We start from the raw sequence: 6000 nt of genomic DNA, 5'->3' as shown, positions 1-6000 counted from the left end.
AGTGTGAGTGCCAACTCCTGCACTTCGCTTGATTGCATGACCAAATTCACCCAAGAAGTCCTCTTCTTCCCTCTCTACCCAAGAGGGGGCCCTTCTTTCCAATACCACCTCTACCCCCATAAAGGGCAGCAAGGGAAGGAGAATAGCAACCCAGGTAACCAAGGCAAACCACAAGGCAACAACAATGATCCCAAAAAACACTGCCTCGACACCCACTCCCTACTACTAGAACAATATTCCTAAAAAGAATAGAATTGCCAGATATCTGAGCATGTTGATGATGAGTGTGGAATCAAAGCCAGAGAAAACAGAGGTACCAACTCTAACACCAACAACTCGAATCGCCAAAAAAACCAAGGTGGCAGCAATGCCCCGAATTGGAAGCTAAGAGGGGGCAATACTCCAACACCTACTCTACATGGTCCCCCACTATCAAGGCATTGGTACAAATTGGCCTAGATCTTCTCAGTGGGGCGAACCACTCATGTCACTCAAGGTCCACCCCCCGAGTGAGTATCCTTCGCCACCCCAGAAGGGATGTCTAATTGGTCTTCTCTTACACCTCATCCCGACCCCTCGGCCAATGTTGCTTAAGGCCACATCTGAGTTAGACTCTAGCCACTCTTTCGAAAGAAGGAAGAAACATCAGGCTGGACGAGGTAGTCAGCGTATGGAAGCTTCTAGCCTCGTTCAGATCTATTAGTTACCTCATGATCCATCTGTGCCAATCATCAAAGCCCACCCAACTCTTCGTTGTGGCCATCCAGTCACTTGGATAGTCGACAGTGGAGCTACACACACCATATGGCACACAATGTCAACATTTTCATCTCTCAGCATCCTCCTAAAGGTGAAGTTTGATGTGGCAACAATACACTGTTGGCCATTAAATCTGTTGGCACAATTTTATTTGACACCACCACAGGCCCCAACTAGGCAACCTTGGATAATGTCTATCTTGTTCCTAACTTGGGCCTCAACTTACTTTCTGTATCCCAACTAACCCAACTTGATCATGGAGTTTACTTCAACAAGCAAGTTGTTGAGGTAATTGATGAGACTACCAGTCTCGTTGTTGCCCAAGGTCAAACAAAGAAGGTTGGCTTATACCGGATGTCCACTTTTCTATCCTAGCCATCTTCCAAGGGTTTTAGTTTCACCGGGTTTGTGCCTGTGTGACCAAATCTCCTTGGGACACTAAACAACTATGGAACTATTGCTATGGTCACCTGCCCCTTATGACACACTCTATGAGTTTTCTAGGGACTAGTTGGTTGAAGGCATACCCCACCTCAAACTAACCAAGGATATTTTCTAGCCATGTCAAAGGGGTAAGTAGCATTGCCACAGCATGCTACTCATTGTGCTTAGGGTATCCTAAAGTTGATTCACCTCGACTTGAGTGGGAAATGCCTAACCCCCTCCTTAAACTACTTGGTTGAGTAGACTAGTTGGTTGAAGGCATACCCCGCCTCAAACTGACCAAGGATGTGTGCTAGACATGTCAAATGTGTAAGTGCCATTGTTCAGCATTCCCACAACATGCTACTAATTGTTTCAAGGTATCCTCAAGTTGATTCACCTTGCTTGAGTGGGCAATGCCTAACCCCCTCCTTGAACGGGTCACTCTACTACATGTTGATTGTAGGTGACTATTCGAGGTACATGTGGAAGTATTTCCTAAAGCATAAATCAGATGCTTTCTAGGGTTTGATTAGTCACTAACCAAATGGGCATCTCGATTGGGATTGCTCAGTGACAATGGTGGTGGTGAGTTTATCTCCCATCAATTCGCCGAGTTCTTGCAAGAGTAGGGCATTCAACGCCGGCTCACCTCCACCAACTCTCCCTCACAAAATGGACTAGTGAGGAGCACAAGAACCATCCCATTATGGATATGGCATGCTCCATGCTCTTTGCAGCAGTTGCCTACTCAAAATCAGTCTCAACACTACCGTGTACCTTCTAAACCATTGCCCTATGGTAGACCTCGTTTTGAGGCATTTTATGGCAAGAAACTAACTATTTTCCATCTCCATATCTTTGGGTGTCGTGCTTACACACACTCCAAATGACATGAGGGGCAAGCTTGAGCCAAGGAGTGATGAGTTTCTCATTTTTTGGGGGTACTCTTCTGAATCAAAGGCCTACAAAGTCTTTGATCCAAGATCAAACAAATTCTTTGATCCAAGATCGAACAAAGTCTTCGTTCATCAAGACATTATCTTTGATGAGTGAGACTTACTTTGCCTTCCGTTTCCCATACCGCCTGAACAAGAATCTCTGACTGTGCCACATGAACCTAATCACTAGACTATTACTCCTCCACTTGAGGAGCCTTCTTCTTGATAGCCACTTAGGGACCCTTTGCCCCATTGGTACCTATACAGACCATGCAAGATTCAGGCATGCTTCCCAACGATACCCCCTTGGACGGTCCTCGTCGGTCCACTCCACTCATTCCTCATGCCTCATTTGCCTCTATGTTTTCAGTAGACTATGTGGTGCATGATGAGCCAACATCGTGGAAAGAGGCAATCAAACAATCTGCCTGGAAACAAGCTATGGAACAAAAACTCATATGGCTCACAAACTCTAAACTTGACATTTTCTATTGCACATCCATCTTAAGTTAGTATTTCAATGCTCTGAAGGAGCCACATTGGAGTTCAGTGAGATGATGAGCGTTATTCACTATCTAGCAGGTACCTATATGTTTGGACTTCACTTCAGTCATGGTTTCACCCTGCATGGTTATGCCGATTCCAACTGGGCTGGTGATATTGATTCCTAGTATTCTCATGCTGGTTATTTGTACTCACTTGGATCTGGCCCTTTCTCTTGGTATAGCAACAAGAAGTAAGACACTGTTGGTTTACAAGTTCTTCATATGAGGCTGAGTGTCGGGCCCTCTATGATGCCACCACTGAGGCTATGTATCTCCGTCAGCTTCTTGAGGAGATGCACATTCCCATGGACAACACTACTACCATCTACGTCAATAGTCACAGTGTGATTGCCCTTGCCACGCGGCAATCCTATTTTTTCCTACCATACTAAGCATGTTGGTGTTCATTTTCACTTTACTATAGGGAACAGGTTGAACTTAGTACAAACAGGCTCCAATACATTCCTATGCAGACAATTATGCTGACATTCTTACGTCCGTCAATTAGCCTATCCTCAAGCATTTTCGCGGGTAAATCAGCATCGGTCCACCATTACCCTCAACATCTTGAGAGGGGGACCATCCTCATAAGTTATCTACCATTGTTGTTAACGGGCACATGAGTAAGTGAAAACCCCATGAGGGCACTACTCATGTGAAAACCCACTGCATAGCATTTACCATCTTGCATACCCTTTGCATCGCATTATGTTTTTTGTGTTTGGGGCGCATGTGTGAATGAAAGCCCATATGGGCATTCATGCATGTGAAAACCCCTTGCATTATGGCATTGATCCAATACAGCCCAAATTCAAAAGACTATAAAAGACAAAGAGAAGAATGAATGATCTACACCCACCAGCAACAACCAACCTACCCAAATCCAAATACTTCATCATGTTCCTCTTGACCCAATTACCGTCTTCATCATCTTCTCTCATGGTCCTCTTTTGGCCTGAGAGGGGGTGTGACAACTAGGCCAAAATAGTCCTCTTTAACATCCCAACAAGGCCCTCATTAAAAAGGCCTAAAAAAGGTTTTTTTTTTCCAGGCCGCCTAGGCTAGCTAACTGGGTCAGCCGACTTGGTCAGCTGGGGGACCTACACTATATATAGCCACCACCTCCTTCCCACCACAACTTCATCAACATATTGATCAATGCAACCAACTAAGATCAACCAACAAACATTAACCCGCGTTCAGTAGCCTTGTGCATCACATAGGATGGTGTAGTCGGTAATAAGCTAGGTAATGGTGGTCATGGTAATGAGCTAGGCTTATATTTATGTAGTACCCACGCCCATTCTAAAGGTTATCTCTCGATGTGTCCTCCCATTAGGGATTCTCCGAGGGCATATTGCCTCTCTTGTGTCAAGCCTTTCTTTTATGATATGCTCATGGAGCAACCTCATATTCTCTATTTTAAAAATATCTTGGAGCTCTTCTAATGTTTTTTTTTTATTTTCAAGCTCTTTGTGAAGCTCAAGCATTTTTGTAGGTAATTTTGGTTCTACCTCCCTTGTGCCTCTTCTGGTTTTTTACTTGAGAGACTCCCCTCATGGGATTCTCCTCTAATAGGCTCTAACAGAAGAGGTTCTCTATGGCAACATGGAAATTAATCTCGTTGGCCCTTATATTTCTAGTTGGGTCTTGCTACACCAACTCTTGCGTGTCATTCAACCTCAAGATTTCCTCTCTTGAATAGGGTAAGCTTGTAACTTCTTGGGAAGGAGTTCTTCTAGTCCTTTAAATTTGTACTTCCCTTCCATAATTTTCTTGGCCATTTTAAGAAGCTTGCCCTTTTGGTCCATACGATCGACTTGTCTTCACTTACCTCGTTTCATTCTTCATCAAGAGTGATTTGAACTAGTAGTTTAGGGATAATATCTATTTCTACATAGCTTGTATCATCAATAGAATTTAATCTTGAGGATATTCATTCCTATCTATGAGCTTGTAAATCTCTTTCAGCTTTCTCTTGGAGTTTTGGGGTTCTCTCTATCAAGATAGGTCCATCTAGGACCACTTAATCTCTTCTCTTTATCCAAGGTTATTTGGCTTATTGAATCCAGAACATCCTTGATCTCAGCATAACCTGGATGGTCTTTTGGGTCCGTTTCCCTTGTCTCATTACCAATAGTAATTTTTAGGTCCCTGGCTAATTGAATAATTTTGTTGACTCTGAGGTAGACAATGTAGTTTTTTCCTTGCTATGATCCTTGCCTTGTTTCTTGTTTTTAATGCTCTTGGAAGTTTTTGGTACTTGGGCCATAGAGTGACGACTTACCTAATCCTACTTTTGTTGGGCTTGTTCCCTAGTCACGCTCCTGCCTGGTACTTCATGTTCACTCCTCTCATTGGTTCTTCTTCCTAAGAAGATTGGAATATGACACTTACTATGCCAGAAGTTGTTGGTGTGGCTATGGTGTACCATCTATCCAATGGTGGTGGCGAATTTACGCTACCATTTCTGGATTTACATTCATGGGGCATTCAGCCACTCTATGGGCCCTTAACATCTAAAACAAGCAAGAGGGGATTTCCTCAAGCCGTGTGGGTCTATAAGCTCCTGATGCTATTTGCATTAAGGTAGTCAACTATTATGGATCCCACATCATTGGTCCTATTTTTCCTTATTGGTATCCACTTCTAGGTGGACTCCCAAGGATTAAATGGTATCCACTTCTAGGTGGACTCCCAAGGATTAAATGTGGATAGTCGACGTAGAATCCCGACGTGCTATAAGGGGTTCATCTGAAATATGTTTAATATCCACTAGCCTAGTCAGCATGGTTCCTAGCGACAGCATTGGCTATGGTGGTAACACTACAGGTGGTACATCCAATGTTCTATATGGGTTTCTTGCCAATGTAGGGTTCATTGCTACATAAGTAGTAGCTAGTCAGCTATAGGTGGGGCTAGTAAAGCTAATGTGGCTGAGGTGTTTTTGTGGTAGTATAGGCACTCCTATCATTTTTTCCATTTGTTGTGCATGGTAGAAGTTAAATGATTCATTATTTTCATACCTCATGCAATACCCACACCATTAGTTTCCTCTTGCTCTCAAGACTAGGCACTCATGCATCGTGTGGTTGCTTTTGCAAATTGCAAACCAAGTCATTTCGTATTTAGGAGGTAAATGCAAATGGCATGTCTCCCTGGGAAAGGCTTTCCACACATCTTCTAGCCCTTTTGATCTGCCTTAGCAATGTTTTCTATGCTCTAGGGCTCTTTCATTTTTCTAGTATCCTAGCTTTTGACACTGGGTTCTATTTAACCAATGAGTCTAGTCTTTTGCTTTTCGTGGAAAGGAATGCCTGTAAAGTTATCGT

The sequence above is a fragment of the Cibotium barometz genome, chromosome 51, assembly GCF_041138505.1.
Source record: "Cibotium barometz isolate CiBa-2024 chromosome 51, ASM4113850v1, whole genome shotgun sequence".
NCBI lineage: Eukaryota > Viridiplantae > Streptophyta > Polypodiopsida > Cyatheales > Cibotiaceae > Cibotium > Cibotium barometz.
Note: the sequence above shows the minus strand (reverse complement) of the source record.